Source organism: Oenanthe melanoleuca, chromosome 8 (genome assembly GCF_029582105.1).
Source record: "Oenanthe melanoleuca isolate GR-GAL-2019-014 chromosome 8, OMel1.0, whole genome shotgun sequence".
Lineage (NCBI taxonomy): Eukaryota > Metazoa > Chordata > Aves > Passeriformes > Muscicapidae > Oenanthe > Oenanthe melanoleuca.
Genome location: NC_079342.1, coordinates 27887642 through 27901887, shown reverse-complemented (window position 1 = coordinate 27901887; position 14246 = coordinate 27887642). Strand labels below are relative to the sequence as shown.

Sequence of the window (14246 nt, the reverse complement as noted above, 5' to 3'; positions counted from 1 at the left end):
AGGAAAATATGTTAGTGAGTGAAAATCCACATCTCAGAGAGGTACAAACACTGAGCACATGAATGTTCTTACACATGTCAGGAATTCAGAAAGACACAGAAAACAAGGCCAGGACCGTGCACCCAGTCTGAGCTGCACATTTGCTGATTTAGTAACACCTAGGACAGTTTTTCACAAGGGCCCCATCAAATTACCTCTCAAAACCCCCAGATTTGTTGATGAAGTCTTTAAAAGCCCTGGTTTTCTAGTAGAGCTGCCTTGTGGCAGGCCAGGCTCCTCCTGCCAGGTGGCCATGGAAGGGTCAACAAGCCAGCACTCACCATGGCAGAGTCACACCTGGGAGGGTGGTGGGCCTGCAGAGGGTATAAAAGGGAGCAGAGAAAGGGAAGTCTGTGGTTTAGGCCTTTGTGGGGGAAGAGGAGTTGCTCCAGTCCAGTGAGGCAAGAGAGCAGCATTTCCATAATCTGTGAAGTTCTGTGCAGTGTTCTGTGAGAGGGCAGCTGCACTGTGTGATGTTTACTCAAATTAGACTAAAGGTAAGCAACCAGGCTTATTCCAAATGTTAGTGTTTTGTAAGGCTATGAATGTAGAAAAAGAGTATATAGAGCTGTGGAGATGCTGTGATGATGAGGAGTTGCCTTTCCCATATGGCTTCTGACATGAGTAATTTCCCCTGCAACCAACACCTGGCATTTGTGGAAAACTAACTAGCCAAAAAATTATCTTAGGAACACCCGAATACTGCTGTTCCTAAAGTTCTGAGAGGGGGTGACCTCTTTTCTTCCTCTTCCAAAACCAAGCTCAGTGAACCCTGCAGCATGCTACCCAGTGGTCAGAGGTTGAGATACCTCTATTTCAGAGCTCCTGGGCTTTCTCTCTTTTCCTCTTTGTTTTGCTTCTTGCAGTTTACAGTTTTCTCAGCTTGCATTTGCTCCAGGTACTCTGAATTACACTGCCATTTGTACTGAACTTAGCACGTCTCCTAATACATAAAGAATAATCAGAATGTGTGGAGAAAGCCAGCACAGCTTCAGAAAGACATGGGTGAGCTTTGTGACAATCACCCTTACCTAGAATGGTAGCAGGAAAAGGCAAGTTAAGTACAGATTTGTGACCAGATTAGTCTCAGCTGTGACAGTAACTAACCTTAGCTAAAATAACACATTTACCTTCTTAGTTAAAGTACAACAGATGAGTAATTGGTATTTTGAACAAAGAAGGATTAGCAGGAATTTAAGTTGGATTAATAATGTATCTTGCACATATCCCTACTTACCCCATTAATTTTAGCCTCTGTCAGAAGAGGCTGGCTGGTGTATTAAGAGCTCCTGATGGGAATCATGTAGTTGCCAGCACTGGCATTATGGATGAGAAACATTTTGGCTGTAAGTCTCCTGCAACAGAGTAATTTGTGCCTACACTCTTTCCAGACACCCTCCTGAAGGTGCTCTCCAGTAGAAAGGATATGGAGTACATAGCAGTTCATATGGTCCTGTCAAATGCACCCAGCCAGAATAAAATCAAGCCTCTTTCTGGCTTCTAGATGAGCATTACTGCTCTTAAAACTGATTTTCCTGGATAGTCATTTTACACTGCAGGCCATCATTTTGACATCTGCATCCTGTTCCTATGCCCTTCACAGTAAGTGTATGACATAAAATCTTAATTCTGGTACACTCACTTGCTCAGTGGAAGAATCCATCTTTCAGGCACAGCAGTTCTTCAGAGCTCTTTACCCTATTCCCTGTGGTGCCTTCAAAGCTGTTTCCTGAGACTAGTTACCCTTCCTGTAAAACTTCCTGTACAAGTCATCCATTTAGAAGCTTTTTTCTAATTCTTCCAGCAGTGGGGAAAAGTTGAATAAAAGGAGATCTTGCTGACTATGCTACTTTGTAATGTATAGTTCAGGGAGCTTCTAAAAAACTTGCTATACTCTGAATTTCAGTGTCTCTTAATCAAAGAAAAAAACGTGTTAATGAAAATACAGCCCTGAAATTGGATTGGTATTATTTGCCATAGGCCAAAGTGATTGGTTTGTCAACAGGAGAGAGACAAGGAGGTTTATAGGGTAAATACTGGTTATTGCACACAGTCTTAATCTGATATATTGGTGTTTTACAGCAAAACCCACAGGGTGTAGATTTGTATTTTTTCACATAGGACAACTCAAATACAAAGCCACTAAGATCCCTGCATATGCCACTATCTCACTTTATTTTCACTCTTGAGTCCTTAAACTAAACACCAATAAATTACCTATGATTCTGCTTTAAGACAGACTCATTTTATTTGCTTGCTTTTAAGACTACCAAAGAACAGACACTGGCCATCAACTCATGGAAAGTAGACCATCAAGTACCTAATGAGCGCTGGTATAACTGGTATTTTCCACTGCACCTTCAAAACATCCATCACATTACACCACTGGACCTTCAGATCTTTAACTGGCTTCTCAGTGGGAGGATTTCTGCCTTAATGAATACAAGGAAACAAAACTGATAACACAGCAGCAAGTGGGTTTCCTATTTTGCTGACACAATTGGAACAGTATCAAGTTCTACAGCAGCTTTGTTTCTGAATCCAAGTCTCATTGCTTCCTGCTAACCAAAAATACTCAGGACAAGCTACATGCTGAAAAGCAACCCGTGCTGAACAGGCCAAGTTTCTGCTATCTAATAATGTGGTAGTATTGAAGCAGAGCTATGAACTTCCTTTACCCTGTAACAGACTGCAGCCTTACCTAAATGGACCACCTAGTCTTTCTGCTGCCATCCATGTGTCTGTGAAAAACACCAGTGTAAGGGGTCAGACAGCTCACATATGGCTTTGGTAAAATGCAGGCACTAACTAAATGCCATTCCTAGGTGTTACTCTCCTGCAAGCAACCAGACTCTTAATAAGGTGGTTTGCTAGCATGAAGCACAGACCCATAGTTAGTCCTTGGGCCTCCCACAGAGTGGGGCAAGGTTTAAGTATTGTAAACAACCCACTGAGGAAAGCTAAGAAATACAGCTCCAAGCCAAGAACTTGGGATGGGCAAGGAGTAGGTTTCTATTTATGGTACCAGGCTGGAAGAGACAGAAAGGGAGGAGACTTCAGAGTCAGTGACAAAATTTCATCACAAACAGCTCCCATCATATAAAAGGAAATACTTCAAGCTGGCAGCACCACTGTGCTTCAACTATCAAAATATATCTGACATAGATAAAAGTCATCTTTGGTTTCAGAGTGAAAAATCCATGGAGAAGGAGCTCTCTATATGCTTCAGCTCTTGCAAACAGATTAATTTTCCAACATGATGAAGTGCTGACATGAAACAGGGGTTAAAGTGGTGGGTCTTTGCCTAGAAGAGGGGCTTCTTGGCTAGCTTGATATAAAAATCCAAGGGAAGAGAAGGTTTTGGTGCTACTAAATCTAATTGGTAAAAGGAGAGAGACAAATTGGTCTCCACTGATTTAATTCCACCAATGTATGAAGAATTCAAGATATTGTCTGTCTACCTGAACATTACAAGGGGTTAGCTGTGTTAAGATTTTAGACAAACTGTTTGTCTTCTGTTTCCCTGGTACCAGCTATTCTGCCTCACTGTTATTAATGCATTCAGAGGTGTCCCTCAGCCCATTTCTTTGCTCAAGTATCATTGACACATTCTCCCATTATCAACATAATGCAGTGTTTCCCTATTTCTTCCTAAACTAATTTCTGGTGAAGTGGCTTTTTGTTGCAGAATCCAGTATGAAATAAATAAAGTTTAAACTCCCAAGCTTTCATTTGAAAGTCTTCATTCCTTGAAACCAAGATGCTTCAATTTCTTCATAGACCAAAGAATAGGCTGTGACTGAACCATCTATGGAAGCATTTGGTAGCTCTGCTGTTTTCAGAGAGAATTTTGAAGTAGATGAAGTATTGATCATGTTCTGTACAATACTGTTAACCAAATAGTCTGGCTCTCATCACCTCTAAGATTTTCACAGAACCCTGCCAGGAAAGCAATTCTGTTAAGTGCAGCCAGCAAAATGATGCAGAGGTTTAGATGCATTTAAAAAACACTTTAGGGTGAGGAACCCATGTAAGCATAAGACAGCTGGACCTAACAGTTGTTAAAAAGTACAAAAGATGTATCTTGCTACAGGTACTGGGAATGGTCAGAAGCACAGGACCAGACACAGCTCAAGACTGATTTCTTTAAATGGGCCTCTGGGTGAGGAACCAAAACCCAACAGCACAACAGATAAGGAAAAAAACTCTTTCCTTTCCTGAAGAGAGATTTTAATGTAATGAAAATTAAATACTAAGAGGTTCTTAGAACAAAAAAACTCCAAATGTAACCCCGTCACAAAATCCTGAATACTGTATCAAAGTGTTTTTCCTTTCATTCCCAAATATTTACTCAGCTTCTATAGAGCCTGTCAGCTTTGCAACTGCCAGAGTTGGAAACAAGCAGAGACCATCAACTGTAAATGCTCTGTATCACATACCTCCTTCCATTGAGTACTGAAGCTCCAACCTCTCTTCCTCTGAATGCTGCCCACAGTGGACAGCAACTACTTCCACAATGTCAGCTTTAGGGAAAAGAGTGCTACAAAGGGACACAGATTTCAAAGGTAACTGGGAAACTGCAGATCAAAAGTCTGTTTGACATTCTTCCTCTGCCCTGGCAAGTTCCAGTAAACCTCTCCAGTGAGAAGGGTGAGGAGGATTAGGTCACCCAGTCCTGCTCCAGGAAAGGTGGGATGGCCAAATATGTGACAGCTTACAGCAAGTCATTTAGTGCTTTTTTAAATCAGTACCTTGGGAGAGAAGTTGCTTAATGGGGATTATACCTCACTGCAACAGAATTCCTGGGGAGTTGCTACTACTGGCCACATCAAAGCCAGATATTATCTACTTCTAAGCAAATTAAATGTGTACTTAATTACTCGCAGTGTAACACAAACATTTGAGTAAGACCTCTTCTGCAAAAAGGCAACTTGAGAAATCACAGTTCAGCTGATCCTGAAGAAGCCAGAAATACCCACACTCATGAAGTCTAGCTGGAGAGAGATTTATTTTGCAGATGTAAAGCACTAACTGGTCAGATATTGGAGCTAACATGATATAAATGTCCAAGCTGCTTTCCCAGTGACATAATTACATCTTACTAGAAGCCTTACATTATTAGGTACTTTCCTTAGACTCAGCACTTGGATCAACAACCACATTAAACTGTTTCTCAGCTGCCTTTTTGAATTTTATTTTTAGCCCTTTTAGTTAGAGGGAAAACTTGGAAGGAGAGGGTAGAGATTAATTCATTGACTTATCTCAGGAGAGAAAGAAAATGTCAATCTAACAGCCCAAATTTGAGTTGATGTCACATCTTGAGGCCCAAGTATTTTTGCAAGTGCCTTGGACAGGCAGCACTGCTTACCTTGTGGAGGATATGCAGAGGGCAGAGCTCCCCAGGTGAGCTGGTACAGCTTCAGTTTCCAGTACATGAGTTTAATTTTTTAATGGAATCCCAAAACGCTTGTTAGCACAGATGCGATTTCTCAGTTCCATCCACCCACACCGAATATGCAGCAACTGCCAAGGCTACACAGTACTTCTGGTTAAAAAAAAATTCTCCAGCTAAAAATAAATCACAAAACTGTCAACCTCATTTGTCAGCAACCAATATGCTGTTCAAGCCATCGTCCACAGCCATTTTCTTCTCTTGAACAAAGAAGGGGGTTCCTTTTTAGAATATTTACTTCACTTGACTAAAACACCTTTGTCATCTTGCCTCCTTTGAAATACATTTGTCCTAGAAAACAAACAAATGTTTCCTTTCCTCCAAGAAAAGCCGAGCTTTAGCGTGAATACTTGCCCAAAAATTGCATGCTGTGTTGTGAACTTCAGAATGAGGGAAAACTCTTAACGTGGGAAGCACCTGACATTCAGCTGAGGGAGGTTTGGCTGTCCAGCTCCTTTCACCCCCTGGGCTGATTCCCTCTGGGGGACAGCGGGAATGTGAAGTCAGAGGAACAAATCCATAGCACTAAACTTAGCTCTGGCTGCAGAACCGCTTCCTGCTGGAAAGCCAGAGCCTTGCCATTGGCTCCAGCAGGCAGACAAGGGGCTCCATTCAGCAGTGCTGGCCCAGCAGCTGCTCTGTGACCAGGGAAACACGAGCCCAGCCTCTCCAGAGGGAGAATTCCGGGCTCAGCGCTGCCGACAGCTTCAGATTGTGACACCACATTCACTTCTCCAAATCTAACTGCAGTGCTTGGCCCTCACATATCTGAATTCAAGATTAAGTCAAGAATGCAATCACTGAAATAATGTATTTGGGAAATCCTTTCTGGGTTATGGCAGAATTAATACAGCTTTGAAAGAAAAGAAGCCACTATAAGACTGAGCAGCTTCAGTACTACTAAAAGTATAGCTACAAAAAAGTGACTGTCTGACTTGCTGCTGTAGAAATAAAATCAGTTTTATTAGAAAGGTTAACAGCAAGTGAATTTTAAAAATTGTGAATAAATTAAGTGGAACTGGCTTGAAAATGTTTATATAATTTAGTACGTTTGTAATGGATATTATTCAGTAGTTCAGATATTTTAAGACAGAATAATAGAAAAAACAATATTTTTGTTAAATTACTTCAAGAGAGCTAAGACTAGCCAATGTATTAAACTAGATGGAATTTTATGTAGCTAAGATATAAACACACATTTTACCTGTCTGCTACTAAAGATGCTTTACATCTACAGCAAAGTTGTGGATTATCTTTTAGTAAGTACAGCACTTTTTGATTGTTAACATCACAACTATAGAACATTTAAAGGAAGCATGACAGGAAAAATAAGTCCTGCCCCTCAGATTTAGCAGAACACTTAAAAATGTCAAAAGCAAGTTAGCTGACAACTGGGATTCTTCAGGCACACAACAACCACCATCCTGGGTCACTTACAGCCCAGCATCCTGCCTGGGAAAAGGGTAATCATATTATTCCAGAACACTTTCCAAGCCTCCAACATGTTGGAGCTTGAGGTGTTCTGAGCCAGAGCTTGTGTTGTTGCCATTAAACCTCCTGATAGTCCTTATTTTGTCCAGTTGCTGTCTGAAGTACTGCAAACTAACCTCACACACAAACAAAATCCTGCTGCCACAGTACCAAGAGCTCACAGCACCTGGTAGAACAAAGAACAGGCTCTGACACCTCAATTTCATTAGATGATCCTCAGTCTCTACAAGGCAAATCCCAAATGATCAGTACCTGTAGGTGCTTTCTCTGCTACTTGTGATTTTTCTAAGCCCTTATCTCATTTTACCTCAGCCATCTCTCCTCCAGGCTGAAGAGTTTCTCTTAGGTCTGATGTTGTTGCTTTTGGGCACCTTTAAACATTCCTCCTTTGGGTTTTTCTAGCTCTACCACACACCTCCCCAAACAACCTGATCAGAATTACATGTAGGATTCAAACCATAGCTTAGTACAGTAGCAGAACTACATGTCTTTCTATTCTTAATGCTCTGCTGTTTGGATTATAATTCTTAATGTTGTCATGATATGTCTTATTACAGCTCAGAGTTCGATTCCTGTTGTTACAGGGGCAGCTCAGAACTTAATACCTCAAACGTAAAGACAAAACCATTTTTCTCTGTGTCCCACCTTCTACATGTTCACATTGAATCCTGTTCTGCTTCATCAACCTGCAACCTCCTGAAAGTAAGTTTATCACTTGCCATTTGTTCTCTTTTTCACATCATTTGTCATAGCTGCTTTTAATGGAAAAAAACCAAAACAAAACCAAAAACCAGTTGAATTTAAGGAAAATTAGAAAGCTGAGTAAAAGACTTTGTTCCTGTTTGAGAGCAGCTTCATTTATAGACTCTATTCATAAAAAAAATTGAGGTTTTCTAACAAGCTATATACTACAAGCAGTGGTTAGTAGTGTATGGTCTGGTTAAGTCAGTAGATATTGCTATCCTAAGGTGAGGAGCATCTCAAAAAAAAGATAAAAACTACCTTGCAAAGGAATCTAGAAAACTGCTGAACTAGAAGACTGGTTAAAGAAAATATCATTTGCTCTAGGGAGAAATAACCCAGGAGGAGGAAAACTTGACAGTGCCTGGATGACAACAGAGCAAAAACATACTGCAGATGATGATTTTTCTACTAATTTGTTTTCAGAGCAGTAAGGAAAAGCAAACAAAGTACAACAGTGTGGAAATAAGTGGCTTAATTCCCCAGACACATTAGGCCACATCTTTTGCCTAGGTTCATGACTGCCATTTCAAAAAGCAGAAATTGCATGGAAAATGCTTAGACTAACCTTCAATTTGGCTAGCAACATCAGACTAGCAAGGTCAGAATCTGGTCTACAGACAAATAAATATCCTAAAGAAGGTAGCTACAATTTCAGATTTATCTAATAATTTGTCAAAAGACAAATCCCCAAAAGAGCTGAGATGTTGCCAATTTACAGTGCTAACCTGAACACTAATGGTTTGCTTTTTTTATACCACTGCCAACATCCCCTCCTTGTGCTGGGGAAATATGAAAAAACAAAACAGTTGTTTGGATTTATCTAGGATCATAATGGGCTGTGAGACAACACTAATTAAATGAAATCCAATTGTATTGATTTGGCACCACAGCAACATCTGCTGTTCACCTGGAACAAGAAGAGGAAGACAGTGTAAGGTATATTAAGAATAAGGCTTGTCAAGACTGGATTACAAACTGTAGTTTAACCACATGCAAAGATTAACAATGATGGGAAAGGGACCAATGCTGCCTTATCCCCTCAAAATGCAGGTACTCCAAACCTAGAACCTAAACAAGTGTTCTTTTAGAGTAGTCAGTGATAAGGTTCAATACAATGCTACTCCCTTGATTTTAACCAAATCTATTCCTCTTTTGTTCTGGTTTTCATCCACTGCTTGGAAGTTTTTGAATAGAAATGCAAAATGACAAGGAAAGTATCTGCTGTGTGCTAAAACAGACCCAGCAATTAGAAAAAGCAAAAAACATGATTTCATTTCTGTCACTTGCTTGCCACACAATTACTTGACTAATTTTTCCTGTTCAGAGAATAAAACAACAACTCAGTGTTGACACACTCAGGGAACAGGACCCACTAGTGGCTATTTAAGGAGCTTTCCTCCCACTCAATGCCAGCAGAGCTGTCTGAGACATCTCCCCTGCTGCCAGCAAGGGTGGTATGACTGGGATGCACAGAGGATTGGTCAGGGTATTGTCAGCTACTTTTAACTGGGGCCACTCAGCCTCTGCTACAGCTCCTTTGGGTGCCACCTCCCCCAGTGCTTAATTTAGTGTATTTTCTATATATACTCTGAGGGAGGAAGGAAGAGGGAAAGGGCTGGAAATTCCCAGTGGGAGGTGTAACACTGTGGCTCACTCAGCTCTGGAAAGCACTGGTTAGTTCCTAAATTGCATCCCTCCACATCAGTTTGGATGGATTTTACTGGGCACAGTAAGATGCTTTTCCACAGAGCCAAAGGCTCTGACAAAAGGACATTGCCACATTCAGTTTCATGGCAAGACTTGCCAGTTGTGCCATACAGCTGGCTCCAGGGAGCTATGTAAGACTGCTTCATTTAGGAATGTTGTTTTCTGAAATGTGAATTTTAAACTGAAATTGAGACCAAAGTCTGGTTGTGACAATGTGCAGTATCCCCACATTTTCTGGTTTGAAAGGCCAAGAAAGGTCCCTTTCTCTAGTTCAATTAAGGTATTTTCTTTTTTCTAATTTGACAGAGTTCCACCTCATTCCTTCTTCCTCCCACTCCACAGAAAACATTCCCAGTTGTTGCTGGCCTATATTGGCTGTCAGACAGCTGACCTCTTGGATTACACAGGGCTGTATTGTATCCCTGCAGGAACCAGCCACACAAAGTGCTCCCTTTGGGATCAGGGCTCACTACAGGGCTATACCAGCACACCAGGTGCTGTCTTGAATTTGGAAATCCCAAGACAACAGGCAGTTCTCTATATGCTCCTCTCAAAAATTGTCTTTTGAGCCTCTCAAAGTACAAACCTACTCCCAAGTAACCAAAACTCATGGTGACCTTGTAGTCACTCTGACTCAACCTCTTATAGCAAAGGGATCCTGTCCTTTGTCTTTTATCCAGGAAATTAAAGCCACTCCAAAGCTTTTGGCAGCTTGGGAATCTTTCAGTTTCATTTCCACTATTTACAGCAGTAACCTATGGCAATCCTGTATTTTGAAGACATTTAAATGACCATAGCTCTCCTCAGTACAGTAGTTAGAAAGCAGAACATTTACCATCCCATGCAGATCCTGTTTCCAGCCAATGACTTCTCTATCCCATCTTTATGGACACTCCTTATTTACTACAATGCAGATATTGCCAGCTTCTGGAGATGCTACTAAACCTGCCTTCCAGGGCATTTCTCTTTCAGAATTCCAACCTGCTGTGATGTGTTACTTAACTTGCAAATTTCTTTGCAAGAAGTACCCTTGAGGCAAACTACAAGACCAGGAGTTGCTTCTCAGGAAGCCATGGAGCATCCAGAGGTGGATCCTGTTAACTCCTGACTGAAAGCTGCTGTGCTTGAGGTTTAAAATGGGTTTTCAGCTTTACAGAATCAGGAGCTAATTAATATTTGAAGGGTCTTTAGAAATAATGACATGCCTCCTGCTCATCTACATCACTGCCAGAAACTGTCTTCTCACTACTTTCAAGCTACTTTAAGCACTTAAAAGTCAATATAAGAGAGCTGCTGCTTAGAAGTAACCTGGATAGGTTATAGAGCTGAGCAAGTGCCAAAGCAGTCACAAACAGTGAGGCAAGGAAATATGGACTTATGACTGTTTTGAGATCAAAGTCTCTTTAAGTCCAAAATAAATCACATATGCATAACCATGTTAAATTTTTCTAAAGCCTGTATGGTCAGTCCCTGAAAAGCTGACCCAAGAGCTGAAATCTGGAAGCACCTAGCACACTAAGTTCCTCCAGCAAAGATGCTGAAGTGCCAGCACAATGCATCAGCACAGGCTGTGGGAACAACACCCCTTAAGGTCATGCTTTCATCATGAATAGTGCCCCAAAAAGGAAAAGCCTCTGAACAGCACATAAATCAATGACTGATATACAAAAAATGAGAGCCTGGAGAACATCCAGCAGGGACCTGTATAGAGCAAGATTTTAATTTTTTTTTTCCTCTAGAAAGATCAGTACATTAAACATACAGGGTCACACCTTGGGTTCTGACGCCAGAGACTGAGTAATGGCAAACACCAAATAGTTGTGATCAAATACAGCAAGTGGAATCAGCCCTCAGATGGACTGACTAATCTGAGATGGTGTGTCCTCTTGCCAGCAACGTCAAACATGACTCTTCAGTAAAACTTCCACATCTGAATTCGGTCTAATGAAAATGAGTAAAAGATTGCCAGGGTAAGAACTTAATTCTTAATTACTACAAAACTAGACTAACAGATTCATTGGCAGAACTAGACTTGTTGGGCAGAAATATTGGTCTCTTTTGACAAGTTTCCATCCATTCAGTCTTACCACACTGCTATTCAAATGACCAGGATACAAGTCCATATCCTGTAAAACTTCATTTCAAGATCAGGTACTTCCTGGATTAACTTAAAACTCCCCCACCATCATAGGAAAAAAACAAAAACAAAACTACTAGTCTTATTTCGAAAATTCCTGGTGAATCTTCTGGAAATTATTATTGTGAATATTGCAGGCAGATTATTTATAACAGATTTTATATTACTGTTATTGCTACTGTTTGGCTCGTTAAGGGGAAATCACTTTAGATACAAGAGATAAAGGCTGCAGAAGTGCATTGAAACTAAATTACTCAAAATATATGAAGTCTAATGATTCTGTCTCTAAAGCAAGGGTAGGGTGTCCTACATAATAACAGGTAAAATAGAGTAACAGGGAAACTGACAGTCTTGGCTTTCTTTTTAGTGCATGAAGGTGGCTGCTGTCATCTAAGACAAATACATAAAATACAGGTTGCTCCTTTAAACTGGTGAGGAAAAATAACCATGTCTGGGTGTGGAGGTCTCAAACCAGTTTTAGTGGGAGCTTTGCCAATGTCATAAGAGCTCCTCTCAAAGAAAAAAATGCAACTGGAAAAATTAGCCTGTGCAAAAGCATGTGTAACATGGGCAGGGGAAAAGATGAAGGAGAACTAAGAGCACCCTGGCAGGGCACAGAAAAACACTATGGTCCATATAAGCATTATTTATTTTTAGAGGGATGTGGCACTCACACAGGCTCAGACCACCAGAACTCCTCCCCTATAAAGACATTAGCATTACCCTGACTACCTGAACTGGGATATATAGCCCTTACACCCACCACTAGGCAATTATGAAAAGAAACACCTCCAACAACTCCTAACCCTAATTAAGATTCACAGACTGAACTTCTGCAGCTGTTGGGATTCATCTCCTGTTTTTGTCTGGAGCTTTGGGTGGGCAGCATTGTGCAGACACACGTGCTAACTGTGCAGCTGTCTCTGGAAGCTCCAAGAACTGGCATTCCTCCTCGGAATGAGGTGTGCAGGCACTTTCTTTTTCAGATTTAAAGCAGTATGAAGGCTACCACACAAAGTTGAGAAGGCTTACCTGCCACCTGGTGATGTGCCTGCTCTTTTTGACAAGAGGCAGTCAGGAAACAGCAGCATGAATATTTCATCCCAAACTGTGAGATTTTTCTAAATCTGGATCACTGCTTTCCAGATTTGTGACAAGAGGCAATGATGTTTTTCTATTGAGGATATAAATTCTAGTAAGATTTATTTCTAAACCCTCTGGTAGGTAACCATATCCCCTGCTCAGGGAATAAGATGAACAATTTTTGCTGAAAAGTTTTATTAGCAATTAAAGAATGGAAGAGCAAGAGGATTTATTAAACCCCAGACTTCTGCTGAGGTTGTACCTGCTTTGTGGGTGACTCCTCTCACTGCTGCTAACCATGATCTACCCAGCAGTAAATGCCTATTCTCAGACACATTAAATTCACAGCCTACACAACATTCTCAGTCAGTGCATGCTAATATTTTGACTTGATACTACACAGGATATTTTTGTAGCACTTGATATATCAAGTGTCTTGCAGTTTTGGTATTTTATTCTTTTGACAGTCCTACAGAGTAGTAGGATAAATTTGTGCTATGAAGAAGGTCTAAAGCAAAGCAAAAGTCATTTCCTAAATATCTGGAAGCTATGGCAAAGCAGGACTCAAGCTGGTATTGATTAGTGATCTTTCATAACAAAACCCTCACACTATCTAATAAATCACAAAGTCATAAAATATATTGAAAACAGCTACTGTCCCAACTACTGATGTTGTCTAAACAAAAACTCCAACTCTTACTCACACTAATGAAGCAGGATTAAAATAATACTTTGAGTTCAAGCATGAAAAAAGATAAACAAACCTGTCATAAGGCAAAGCATAATAGAAAGCCTCTACAGTCAAACTTGGAAAAAAGAGCATGAGCCTGTAGAAAGGGTGTTGTATCCATAGGCCTGCTAGAGATGTGCTGCATAAACCATCCTGTGTGCTCATATCTCACTTATCTGTGTGACAGAACAGTCTTCTTCTGATAAACTTACTGCCCTGCCAGTGCAGAAAAAAAATTAAATAGCTAACTACTATGGAATGCAGTTTTCCTAACTGCAGGGATTTTTACTCATGCCAGTATCTCTCTCTCTCTCTATATATATATATATAAAGATGGTACCTTCACAGGGAGAAACTATTTTCTCCAGTTCCTGCACATCTGTATTCCTGGTTCTAGAGCTGACATCCATTGTCAGCAAAGGCAAAGAACAAACTAGGAGCACACAGTCAGAGAGAAAGACATTGTGCATCACCTGTCTCATTTTCAGAATAGGTATGGCTCCAAATAAGACACCAGCTGAGTAAGAATACTAAACACTCTGAGGAAAGGGAATTGTTCTTCCTACTTAGTCACCAGGATCAATTCCTGGACATTCAATTCTGTTTCCCCTTAACCTCAGACACCCTCATTTCACAAAGTATTGTCCATGAAATGACACTTGTTCCCAACACAAGGCCACTATCTAATTTCTAAAAGCACAAGAGCAGACCTTGGACTTGCAGCCTTCACTTCAGTGTATGAGAACAGTTAATTCTATGTACTAAAGCCTAGTTCTCCACTAACAAACAGAGATGTTTGTGTAAAAGCTTTTATTAAGTTTAAAAAATTACAATCCCACCTCGCTGCTGCTCAGGGGATAACC

General features: G+C 40.7%; 1 protein-coding gene across 1 annotated transcript in view; it reads right to left on the bottom strand.

Annotated features, from left to right (window-relative positions):
- Positions 1-14246, bottom strand: part of ABL2 (ABL proto-oncogene 2, non-receptor tyrosine kinase) — a 44200-nt gene that overhangs the window by 18599 nt on the left and 11355 nt on the right. The window lies entirely within an intron of this gene.